The sequence below is a fragment of the Cynocephalus volans genome, chromosome 4 (genome assembly GCF_027409185.1).
Source record: "Cynocephalus volans isolate mCynVol1 chromosome 4, mCynVol1.pri, whole genome shotgun sequence".
Classification (NCBI taxonomy): Eukaryota; Metazoa; Chordata; class Mammalia; order Dermoptera; family Cynocephalidae; genus Cynocephalus; species Cynocephalus volans.
Window position 1 is genome coordinate 53858627 of NC_084463.1, and position 13837 is coordinate 53872463.

General features: G+C 43.6%; 1 pseudogene; it reads left to right on the forward strand.

The window, feature by feature from the left end:
* The first annotated feature begins 12303 nt into the window (after positions 1 to 12303).
* Positions 12304 to 13028, forward strand: LOC134374720 (rRNA-processing protein UTP23 homolog; annotated as a pseudogene).
* Positions 13029 to 13837: the final 809 nt, after the last annotated feature.

Genomic DNA, 13837 nt, shown 5'->3' on the forward strand with positions numbered 1-13837 from the left:
AGATGTAGGTGGCCTACACCAGCTCAGCTTGCCTGACATGTGCCTGCAGCACCGTGACCACCTCCTCCTTGCCTTGCTGCAGCCCTGGGAAACACAGGGGCAGAGCCAGATGAGCAGGAGGGCTGGGGAGGGTGCATGTGATCATGTGATGAGGGGACAGGGCTGGGCCACACAGAGGAGCCTCCAGAAGCAGGCAGACTGGACCCTGTGGGCTCAGATGTCCTGGCCTTCACCTGAGGGGATACTGGGAGGGTCTACAAAACCAGGTCTTGACACCACCACCAGGATCCTGGTCCCCAGCAGGCTTGCTGCAAGTCACATGGAACAACATGCTCCTACCTGGGCACCTCTCAGTGGATCCAGAGTCCCCATCCTTGCTGGGCCTCACCTGAGAACAGGGAATCAGGAATTGTCCATGGATGGCCAGGATCCCATCCGATGCTAACCACAGAAGCCATCCCTGGGGATGCTGAAGGCACGAAGCCCAGCAGGGTACATGTCTCAGACCACATGGGTGAGGAGCAGCTTTATTTCTGGGGGACCCTGAAGTAGGGAGGCTGGTGCTGGCCACTCCTTTTAGGGTGTCCCATTCTCTGGCAGGTGGTAAAGGGACACGGTGCCACAGGTGCTCACAGCCAGCACTGTCCCAATCCCTGCCAGGTCTGTGGGCACTGACCAGGGCCTCCTGCACCAGGCCCAGTGCCCTGTGGTGCCAACGTGGGACACGCCATGGGCCCCAGTCGTCTGTCGCCTCCTGATGGTGCCAGCTCAGCAGGGAAGAGGGCGCCGAGCTGGGATCCTGCAGTCCGCAGCCAACCCTGAACATTTGAGCCCAGAGCAGGAAGGTGCCAAGGAGTGACACAGAGGGGCTGGGGCCTCAGTAACGCTGCAGGAAGCCCCTTCCCACGCAGCGTCTCCTGGAGGGACGGTCGAGAGGGCAGCTCTGCCCTCCTTCTGCCGGGGACAGGGCCTCCCACCAGCAGGGGTCCGGGCGGCCTCAGGGGTGTCGCAGGTGTTGTGCCCGCCTCCCCGGGCTGTGCACCGGCTGCTGCCACCCGCCGGGCACAGACACCGCGGCTCCTGCGTGGCCTCCGGGGCGGCTGCGCGGCCTGCACAGCACTGCAGGAAGACGCAGAGGCACTCAGAGGAGGTCACGTCACAGCGCAGGCCACCGCGGCAGGGCCACCAGCCTCCTCCTGCCCCGGAGCAACCAAGAAGCGCTTCTCCCTCCTGCAGGTGTGGACGGGACAGCGGAAGGGGTGGAAGGTGGGAGCATGGAAGGACACCCTGCTGTCACAGCTCTGGCTTCCTGCCTGGTGGGGCTGCTGCGGACGTCGCAGCTTCTGAGCCGCTGATGGAGCTCAGCAGCCTCCAGGCCTCCGAGCGGAGGGGACCGTCACTCACGCGGGACACTGGACACGCATCCCAGCTCCAACACCACGGCCTGGTGTCCACCCCACCCCATCAGCAGGGCCCCGTGGGGACACAGTGGTCATTGTCCATGTCCGGGGGTCCCAGATGTCATTCAGTCAGTGCAGTGGGAAGTACATGGGCAGGTGAACACGTCCTCTGCCACACTGTCCCTGTGGAGTGACACAAGGCTGTGGCAGGAGTGGCGGGAGCCACCCCCGTGCACCCCACCCTCACTGACGCTCCAGGTGAGATGCTGAGAGTCTCTGGAAGGATATGAACGGGGCCACCTGAGACCCCAACCCTGGTGGAGCTGCCAGATGACGCAGCCACTTGAGGGACCCCAGCTGAGCCCCACCCAAATTGCTGACCACAGAATTGCAAGCAAATGGGATGGCTTTGGGGTGGCTTGTGACAGCACAGACGACCCGTATGGGTGGCAGCCCCTTCTTGCACCTTTCTGGGGTTTAGCCTCTGTCCAATGTGGGAGCTCTAAGGCATCGTCGGCGTCATCCTGGTCACTTAATTGTGGGTGTCCTTCCCTTTGTCACTGACACCAGTGAGCTCAGCTCTGCCTAGTGGGTGGCAGGCTGCAGGCCCTGCCATGACGGCCGCCCCATCTCCTCGCATCCCCCCTCCCCGCAGCTCCATCCCCGCAACCCCGCTAATGGCACCAAACACAGGAGCCCCTGAAAGCAGCCCAGGGACGGCACAGCCCTCCCGCACTGCAGAGGGGGGTGAGGAGGAGGCACCGTCCCGCGACGTCTGAGGCAGGGGCGGTGGTGACACGGAGGGTGAAGAGGAGCCATCAGGCACAAGGGGCACACAGGTAAAGAGGCTCATGACCGCAGCCATCTGTGCCCCTCGTGGCAGCCAGCACCCTGCAGGCGTCGTGAGCGCTGCCTTCCCAGGGGACGACGCTGCGGCCACGCTGAGCAGGTTCTCTCGGGCTGATGACAATTCCTGGCGGGAGCAGCAGCGTCCTCCGCGGGCAGCCGGGCCGCCTCCGTCAGGAAGGCCTCCGGGCTGCTTCAGTCCTAGGGAAGCTGGTGCCGAGCCCGCACCCCTCCACCTGCAGCGCCGCGGGATCTGTGGGGACAGCCGGGAGGAGCGGCCCTGGCTGTCCCTCTCCAGCAGCGACGGCGTCTCTGCGGCCGTGTTCTCTGGGGCTCACCCCGAGCCGGCCCGAGCGCTGGACGTGCCTGTGACCGGTCCGGGTGCCGTCGGGCGTCTGAGGTCCTTTCCCGTGGCCGCCTCTCATGTCCTGCAGCCTCAGGTGAGCAGCTGCTGTCGCCTGCGCCCGGCCCTTCCCGCTGTGCCTCGGCGCTGTCCGCCCATCCACTCCCCAAACCCCGGGGGCTGGGGACGGGGTTGGGACGAGGGTGGGCTGAGGAAGGGGCAGGACCAGAGCGGTGTCCTGTGCACGGTGGGGTCTGGAAGGGCAGCTGGGGGAAGCGCGGTGTGGAGAGTATGTTGGGGGCACAGGGGGCTGGTGGGGAGCCTAGAGGGGGTGGTGGGGGCCATAGCAGGACGATGGCACATAGAGGGGCATGTGGCGGGTATAGGGGGACCGTAGGGAGTGCAGGGGATGGTAGGGACTAAACGGATGGGGGCCTAGGGGAATGGAGGTGGGTTATGGGGGTTGTGGGGGAAATAGAATAATTTAGTCGGGGTCCCTCGACATTTCTTGTAGAAAGTTGTGTGTGGGTGCAGTTAGTGCACGTGCACCCATGTATTTTTCTAGTTAATTGCTTTTGTGTGTTCTGCAGTTTTGTCAAGCAGGCTGGTGGCAGAGCTCGCGTCTAACAATACAGCATGTTTCTCTGCTGGCAGCTGCTCAGTCGCAGTTTTACTTTGGACCTGAAGACAGGGTTTTTGAAATAACCCAGGCAAACAAACAAACATAAATAAAATAAGAAAGAAAAATATAAATTTTTAAAAATGAAGAAATCCTTTGAGGTCTATGGGGCAACCTTAAGTGTACAACATCTAAGCTATGTGTGTCCTCAAAGGGGAAGCAAAGGGAAAAGACATCAAAACCCTATTTAACCAAATAATAGATGAAAACTTCCCAAGTATTGGGAGAGATATGGCTTTCCAGTTCCAAGAAGCTCAGAGATTCCCAAACAGATTCAGCCCAAAAAGATCCTCTCTGAGACACATTGTATTCAAATTGTCAAAAGTCAAAGACAGAATTTGAAAAACGGCAAGAGAAAAGCATCAAGTCACCTAGAAGGGCTGCACTTCAGATCAACAGCAGATTTCTCAGAACAAACCTTACAGACCAGGAGGGAATGGGATTGCATATTCAAAATACTAAAACAAAAGAACTGCCAGCCAAGAATGTTATACTCAGCAAAGCTATCTTTCAGATATGAAGGAGAAATAGAGTCTTTTGCAGACAAACACTGGAAGAACTCATCACCACAATACCAGTCCTATCCTACAAGAAATCCTCAAGAAAGTTCTACACCTGGAATTAAAAGAAGACCAATCACCTCTTTGAATAGATGAAAAAGAATAAAATCCATTGGTATAGCAGGTACACAAACAAGAAAGAAAAAGAAACCATATCTTATCAGTACAGAAAAACAGTAAAAGGAAGAAAAAAGAGAAAAGATATATAAACCAACCATTAAAAATAAACAAATTGAGAGAAGTAAGGCAGTACTTTTCAGTAACAACCCGGAATGTAAATTTATTGAATTCCGCACTGAAAAGATATAGACTGACTGAATGGATTTAAAAAACAGACCCAAGTATGTGCTGCCTACAAGAAACTCACTTCACTTGTAAAGACATAGATGGAGAAAGTTATGGTAAGTGAATTAAGCCAGGCACAGACATAGAAATACTGCATGTTCTTACTTATAAGAGGGACCTAAGGAAAAAAACTACACATAACAAGCTGAACTTTCAGCAAGAGAAAGCATAACTGTGGTTATTGTAGGAAGGAAAAGGGAAGGGAGAGGAGGAATAGTGAGAAGTTTGTTAATGGATATAAAACAGGGAAAATAACTTCTTTGTAACAAGCTTTTGTATGTGCTATTAACATATAAGTAAATAAAATACAACAATAAGTGCAAACATAAAAGGTTTTGTTGTTAGAATAAGGTCAAAAAGTTAAATGCAGAATCACTCCCTAATTAGTTCCTTCAGTATTGTGTTTATCTGTCACCACAGCACAGGATCACTCACATAGACACAGTGCTGTGTATGGTCCCATTCATGTAGGGTGTGTTCTTTGTGTTCTTGAGACTGGACTTTTGATGTCTCCATATATTTATGAGAATACACGGTACACATGGAAAAGCTAAGTAACTTTGGCATCTCAGTGAAGTGCAAACTGAACACAAAATAGAACTGTAGTTTTTTCCTTCTCTCTTACCTCAGTCTCCGTTGAGCTTGTGTCTAAATTAGTTCATCTGATAGGTATGTATTTATACTTATGTCTTCACACCTGATTATAAGCTCCTTGGAAAAGCAGAATTTTATTCGTACTTTTACTTTGAGCAACAACGATGGTATTAGATCTATAACGTAAGCATTGCAATAGCATTTTTAGTACTTAATAAATTATTACAGTGGCAGGATGTTTTTGCTGTTATTTTTCTTTCTTCCCCCATATGCACTACAAAAAAGCTGTGCCTTATGTAAAATACATACCACACACATGCGCAGGTGTGCATGCACACGCACACACTTACAAGCGTGGACTCCCAGATTTCGGTTTTGTGACACAGGGTTCCTGACCTCAGGAGAAATGTGCCATTACAGGCTTGGCGTCACTTGAGGATGTGGCTGTGGACTTCACCTGGGAGGAGTGGCAGGACCTGGTTGATGCTCAGAGGACTCTGTCCAGGGATGTGATGCTGGAGACCTACAGCAACCTAGTGTCATTGGGCGAGTGAAACTCCTCAGTAAGTCTCAGAAGCAAGTCATTCCTCTTTGGTGGTACATATAGGGACGATTTAAAAGGTTCAGTACTATTTAGGTAAGATTTCATTCATGACAAATGTGAGCATTGTCCCTCTCTAACAAAAAGTTCAAATTGGCCCCTTTACTGCCCAGCTTCTGAAGTTGAGCTCTTGTCAATTCTTTCAAGGATCTGATTTAGCAGTTTGGCAAAGTCGTATGTTATTTCTCTTTAACATGACACTGCATTACCAAACCTGAGGTGATCTTAAAGTTGGAGTAAGGAGCAGAGCCATGGGTGTTACAAAAACCAATCCGGAACTGACAAGGTCAGTCAGTACATCCTGGGTAGAGGTCAGGAAGACTAAAGACCAGCAGATGTTGGCAGTGTTCAGCTGTTTCTACCATTTATTTTCCAGGTCCCAGACCTGAGGACAGCTAATTTGCATACACAAAACACATGCATTTTATAACCTTCTTTGGACCAAGGGTTTTGTACTAAGCTTACATTGCTGTTTGGGAGAAAAGTTTAAAATTAGCATTTTTCAGGGCTGGCTGGTTAGCTCAATTAGTTAGAATGCAGTATTATAACACCAAGGTCAATGGTTCAGATCCACTTACGTTGGAGCCACTTAAATAAAAGTTAGCATTTTTCTCTTTTCTTTATGGAAATCATACTAAAACAACAAAGAGTACGAGAAATGTAGAGGAGGCTTAATTTTCTTCTGAAACTACAAGACAGCTAAAAATTCAGTATATGAAACAAAAGCCTCAGAAGCACAAAATTATGGGGAAAATAAAAATTCACTTTAGACAAAGCTAAAATAAAAAGTTTTTATTTTCAAAGATGGGGGGCACAGCCTGGGTTGCAGAACCAACTGTTTTAGGCCATCTGGGAAAGTCTACTCAGGGTGGTGTACTGGAACATTCTGTACTGTAATGGTTTTGAGAAGTGGAGAAAATTTTGTTATATGAGAATTTGGAGGAAGCTATTTTTATCTAGTAAAAATGATTTTTTTTATTTGAAGAATGTTCAGATGCCCATAGTCATTCCCCAGGGAAGAATGAAAACTATATAAACATAGGCACAAAGTTCTCAACCTCAACTGTGTTCCTCCACATGTGATAGAAAACTGGCTCACTCCTGCACCTACAAGTAGTTGGTCCAGGAAAACATTGCCATCTTCAAAGCAGTATAATGTGAAAGAGAGCAGCAGGAAACACCCACTGATGGTATAAAAATAAGAAAGAGAAATAGAACAGGGTGAACAAATGGCAGGTGATATGCACTCATTTGAAAACTATGACAAGGCAGTGGGCAAACATGTTTATGAAATATTTCCTCATGAATTATAAATGAAAAATCAATGTGATAATTTTCCCCCTTAGTACTGCTTTTGCAGTATCCCACAGGTTTTGGTATGATGTATCATTGTTTTCATTATTTCAATAAATTTTTTGATTTTCTGTTTGATTTCTTCTTGGACCCATATGACATTAAGTAGAATGCTGTTTAATTTCCATGTGTTTGTATAGTTTCCAGAATTTCACTTGTTATTGATTTTTAATTTTAACCCATTGTGCTCTGAAAAAATACATGGGATAATTCCAATTTTTTTGAATATTTTGAGACTTGATTTGTGACCTAAAATGTGATATATCTTGGAGAATGATCCATGTGCTGATGAGAAGAATGAATATTCTAGGCTGGCCCTTTGGCTCACTCAGGAGAGTGTGGCACTGGGAGCGCTGAGGCCACGGGTTCGGATCCTATATAGGGATGGCCAGTACGCTCACTGGCTGAGCATGGTGCAGGCACTGCTGAGGGTTGCGATGCCATTACTGGTCCAAAAAAGAAAAAAGAAAAAAGAATGAATATTCTGAGGTTATTGGATGGAATGTTCTGTAGATATCTGCCAAGTCCAATTGGTCTAGAGTGTTGTTTACATCTTGTGTTTCTCTGCTGATTCTTTGCCTAGATGATCTGTCCAATATTGACAGTGGGGTGTTCAGGTCCCCTGCAATTATGGTATTTGTGTCTATTTCCTTCTTTAGGTCTAATAGAGTTTGCTTTATAAGTCTGGCTGCTCTGACAATGGGTGCATATATATTTATGATTGTTATGTCTTCTTGATGGATGAATCCTTTTATCATTATGTAGTGGCCCTCATCTCTTTTTAGGGTTTTTAGTTTAAAGTCTATTTTATCATATATAAGAATAGCTACTCCAGCTTGTTTTTCATTTCTGTTTGCATGGCAAATCTTTTTCCCTCCTTTCAATCTTAGTCTATGTGAGTCTTTATAGGTGAGGTGGGTCTCTTGAAGGCAGCATAAAGTTGATCCCTCCTTTTTAATCCACTCAGCCAGTCTGTGTCTTTTGATTGGGGAATTTAATTCTTTCACATTGAGTTGTTATTGAAAAGTGTTGATTTACTCCTAGCACAAGTAACTGAAGTTAAAAATGGGCAAAAGAGCTAAATAGGAATTTCTCAAAGGAAGATATACGAATGGCCAACAGACATATGAAAAAACTGCTCAACATCTCTCAGCATTTGGGAAATGCAAATCAAAACCACACTGAGATATCATCTCACCCCAGTTAGGATGGCTAATATCCAAAAGACTGTGAATGATAAATGCTGGCAAGGTTGTGGAGAAAAAGGAACTCTCGTACATTGTTGGTGGGACTGCAAAATGGTGCAGCCTATGGAAAATGGTATGGAGGTTCCTCAAACAATTGCAGATAGATCTACCATACGACCCAGCTATCCCACTGCTGGGAATATACCCAGAGGAATGGAAATCATCAAGTTGAAGGTATACCTGTTCTCCAATGTTCATCGCAGCACTCTTTACAATAGCCAAGAGTTGGAACCAGCCCAAATGTCCATCATCAGATGAGTGGATATGGAAAATATGGTATATCTACACAATAGAATACAACTCTGCTATAAAAAAGAATGAAATACTGCCATTTGCAATGACATGGATGGACCTAGAGAGAATTATATTAAGTGAAATGAGTCAGGCACAGAAAGAAGAATATCACATGTTCTCACTTATTTGTGGGAGCTAAAAATAAATAAATAAACACACAAAAAACTCGGGAGGGGGTGAGGAAAGAAGACATAATAATTACAATTTCTTGAAGTTGATACGACAAGCAAACAGAAAGGACATTGAGAGGGAGGGGGGGAGGAAGGAGGGAGGGAGGTTTCAGTAATGGGCCACAATAATCAATCACATTGTATATTGACAAAATAGAACAAAATTTTAAAAATAAATAAATAAATAAATAAATGAAAAATCAAGTAAAGAAGGAAAGGAATGCATGATTTAACATTTGAAAATATATTAATACAACTTCTTACATTGTAGGAAGGAAACCCATATACTCATAAATCTGATAACAGCTATTGATTTTTACAAGATCCTTTGAACTAGGATTGGAAGAAACATTTTACCTTTACATGAGCATTCAATAAGATATGCTTATGTGTAGTCCACTGATATATATATATATATATATATATATATATATTTTTTTTTTTTTTTAATTTCAGATATCAGGTAGTTGATGAACAAATTGAGAGGAGTAAAGAAAGCCATGATAAACAGTTGTGGCATGTTGTGTTCACCAACAGCAGCACATGAACTGAGGAGAGATCTGAGTTGGGGAAAATGTTTAATTTGAGGTTAAACCATATTTCAGCTGGAAACTATTCAGGAATGGGATCTGAGTAGTTTAATCTGTGCCAGAATGTATTTATTTTTAGAGAGCCTGATGAGATGCATGCTACACAGAAACCCGAAGACCATAATATAACTGGGGAATTTTACAAACATCATGAACAGCTTAGTCAACATAACAAGATTCAAACTGGGCAGCAACCTTTTGAACAGAGTGGATAAGAGAAAGCCTTCAACACAGAGCCAATAATATTTACACATAAGAAGATTCATATGGGAGGGAAATCATGTAAACATAATCAATATGTAAAGTTATTGGGTGAGTTACCTTTGATTGCCCAAGATATAAGTCAGGTATTTAGGAAAACTTTTCAATGTGCTGTATGTGGGAAAACATTCTATATAAATTCTAAACTCACTAAACATGAAAAAATAAACACAGGAGAAAAACCTTATAAGTGTGAATGTGAAAAACCCTTCATTAGTAATCACATGGGAAAAGCCCTATGTGTGTGATGAACATGAGAAAATTTTGTATCAGAAGCCTGACTTTGCCATGCATCAGAGAATTCACACAGGAGAAGTGTTATGGGTGTAATGAATGTGGAAAAACCTTTCACCAAGAGTCACTCCTCAGCAGACATGAGATAATTCACACAGGTGAGAAACCATATGAATGTAAAGAATGTTGGACATCTTTTTATAGTAAATCACACCTCACTGTCCATTCAGGAATTTACACAGGTAAGAAATCATATAACTGTAATGACTGTGGGAAGAGGTTTGACCACAATTCAGCCCTCCTTAGACAGGAACTAATTCACACAGGTGAGAAGACATGAATGTAAACAATGTAAGAAAATATTCTACATCAGAGAATCATACAAGTGGAAAAATCGTTCTCCAAAAGTCACACATCAACAGGTGTATTGGATTGAATTATGTCCCCCCAAACTCATTGAAGCTTGAATTGTGTCCCCCAAGTTTTATGTATTAGAAACTTACCCCCTACTGTGACTGTTAACAGGATGGGAAATCCTATTATGGTCATTGAAATGTGGAGCCTTGAAGAAGTGATTGGATTGTAGAACCATGCAGTAGTGAATGGATTAAAAATAGTGGTCAGGGACGTGTTTCTGAGGGCTTTAAAAAAAAGAGGACAGTCTGTCTTTCTGTCTCTCTGCTCTCTCTGCTTCCACCACCTTGCAATGTGAGACCCCTGGGTCACTGTTGCCACCACCAGATGGACTTTGGACTTCCCAGCCTCAGAAACTGTAAGCAATAAGTCATATTTTCTTTATAAATTAGCCAGTCTCAGGTATTCTGTTATAGAAACACAAAATGGAGTAATACAACAGGCATCAGAGAATTCACACAGGTGAGAAGCCATAAGAATGTAATGAATGTAGGAAATCTTTCTACTGTAAATCTGCCCTCACTGTACAACAGAGAATTCACACAGGTGACAAGCTGCATGAATATAAAGAATGTTGGAAATCTTTTTACAGTAAGTCATAGTTCAATGTTCATCAGAGAATTCACACAGGTGAGAAACCATATGAATGAAATGAATGTAGAAAAACTTTCTACCATAAACCAAACCTTAATGTACATCACAGAATTCACACATGTGAGAAGCCATATCAATGTAGTGACTGTGGGAAGAGGTTTTGCCAGAAGTCAGCCCTCATTAGACATGAGAGAATTCACACAGAGGAGAAAATCCTGTGAATGTAATGAGTGTGGAAAAAACTTTTCAGGAAATCACACTGAAAGATGCATCAGAGAATTCACAGTAACGGAGTCCCCATAAATGTGAAGGGGTCCTTCAAAATCCACAGGAGATTCATTCCTGGATCCCTCTCAGATACCAAAATTTGCAGATGCTGAAGTGCCTGTAAAAAGTGGTATATTATTTCGCATTTGCCTATGTACTTCCTGCCATATGCTTTACATCTTGGCTCAATTACTTAATAATACTGAGTACAATGCAAATACTATGTAAATATTTGTGATACTGTTCTGCTAGTTTTACTTGTATTATTGTATTATTATTTTTTACATTTCAAAAATGTTTTGAATTCACAGTTGGTTGAATTATGGGATATGGAGCCCATGAATATTGAAAGCCAACAGTAATGAATTTGAAAACATATTTTGTCATAAGTCATACTACATTAGTCATAAGAGAATGTGCACAAGGGAGAAATCCTGTATGGCAGAAACTAGTTGTGTGTTTTCCCCAATCCATTGTTTTTGCTTTTGTACCCACAGTTAGCCTGTATACTCAGCCTCCAGTTACTGTGTGAGGGACCTTGTAACTGAGCTCTGTTCAGGTCAATCTGGATACAAGTGATGGACATTACTTACAGGACTGTCAAATAGAAAAAAAGTCCATGCAGGTTTTCCTGATTTTTCATGCTGTCTGGGACTGAAGTGCTGGTGACCCATGTGGTGGACTTGGGAGCCATCGATTGGAGAAGACCATCGTGATTTAACACAGAACAAATTGATTGATGAGAGCAGAGATCATCCCATACCTCTATCCCGAAACCTCCATTTGTACTTTATATTAGTGAGAAACAAATACTCTGTTGAACCATTTTATGTGTGATGTTTGTGTTAAATCCAACCCACTAAAGCTAATTTAGTTTATGAACTTTCTGAGAGAAGTTTCTGGTCCTTGTATATCAGAAGATTCACACAGGACAGAAAACTGTTTTGTCATTTTTTATTCTCTAGTCAATTTATGAGAAAATCAAATTATAGGGAGAAACAACACAACAAATAGGAAACACCTTATTAGGCAGGGACATCACATTTCATGCTGCAAATAAAGTAAATCTTTATAATTATCTTTAATGTGTCAAAGATTTCAACTTAAGTTTCAACATTTTTATATGTCAGCAAATTTGAAATTAATGAAAACCAACTTATGCAATACAGATGTGAATTTTTAAATAGAAATATTAAATATCATTTCAGAAATTTTCAAAAATATTCGTATAAAATATTAGAATTTTCCACATAAATTCCACCTTAACTTCTTTATGTCCTGTTAAATATGTTGTCTAAAGTATTTCACTGCACTTTTTTCTACTGTGTTATAGGAGGCAAATTTGTATGGCCATTATTGCAGAGTAAAGAAGATAAGTTTTTCTAGTGTTTGAAATTAACAAAGAGCCAGTCAGTGGCTTCAGTAGAAAGATTGATGCTGGGTACTAGGGTGTGCATGAGGCATTTCCTGCTGCTTCCTGGTCCACTGGCTTTGGTCCTGGTAAACTAGACATGAAGATCACGAATCAGAAACATGCATCTTGGCTTCTTCTGCAATAATTTTGGAGTCCATGAACCATACCAGATCCCACAGGATGGCACCTGTCAGGTGGCACTGTGGCTGCATCCAGCTGTGGGAGCAGCTACCCCACTAAATTATGGGGGAGACACAGCTGTGCACCACCAGATGTGTGCCTAAGAAGTTAGAAACACTTTGAAAGGACTCATATTGGGAAAGACCAATTGCAAATGAAGGCCGAGTTTGAAATTGTCCCCATTTCAAGAATGCAGTGAGTGAATCAAAATGTCTGCTTTCAATGGTTGAAGAGGAAAGTCTTTATCAGTATTTTGTGGCAAACAAAGTATCATAGTTTGTTCATGAAAATAAAGGAAAAGGCTGGGGTTCCTCTCATATTTATTATTCAGAACACTATAGTCTTGGACAAAACTTCTCCCAAAGTAACTGCGTTTATTAAAGCAGTAGAGTCAGGTCAGCTTGTCTCAGTGCATGAGAAACAGAGAACTGAGCAATTCAAAGAGGTTTAGTGAAAAACCCTGAACAGAGAAGAAAAAAGTACAAGAAAATAAGTGGTCCCAAACCTCTTAGCTGTTTGAAAAAAATGAAAAAAGTATGGAACACAAAATTACCTCCTTCTGAAAAGAAGAGAAAAAGTAAAATAATCTGGAAGAGACCTACTTCAAAAGTGCTTTGTGAGAAGCAGAATGTAGAAGGATAATGAATCCTTCAGGTACTTTTAAAGACATTCAAATGTGGAAAATGAGTTTTATTTTTAAAACTGTATTGTTTTTTACAATAAAAACCTCAACAATAACAAAAAAACCCCTGAAATTAAAAAAGAAACATTACTTTCATAGGAATACAGAAATCAGTCACAAAGTTGTCAACAGCGCAAGTCTTAATTAATTTAAACAGTTGTCAACAACAGTACTCATTTTATTCTACTCAGTGAAAACATGTGTCTGGAAGGGCGGTTTCTCCTTCATTTCTGTTTCTCATTTCTTTAAATGGCGCAGCAGCATAGGAATAAGTGTGTGTGCCAAGTGCCAGGGAACTGGGAAATAATGTGTGTTTCTGATTGCTATGATGGAGTGCTGTGCGTGTCCTGCCATGAACAGGGCAGCACGATTATGCTCACGTCCACTGTGTAAAGCTCGGGCTTACAGACACCTCAGGTCAGCTGCACAGGTCGGGTTACAAGCCCTCCACACGCAGGTCTGTGAGCTAGGTAACAGGAGAAAAAGGTTCTGGGAGCCGTGGGTATAGAAAAATGAATGGGTTTTAATCAGATCTAGGAGCAAGTGTCCTAGTGGCTTCTCTGAGAGTTCTGAGAATCCTGTGGAGCAGAGCTGTTAGTCTGTTATACTTAAGTCCACAACCCTGGACGCCTGGGTGCCCACACACAACTTACATTAAGTAGTAACAAGGAACACCTGAGGACATTTAAAGCAAATGCTCAGCAAAACTCTGAACATCCGAGGGGCCCTGACATTTTCCTATTTTTCCCAACAACTTGTGTGTGACTTT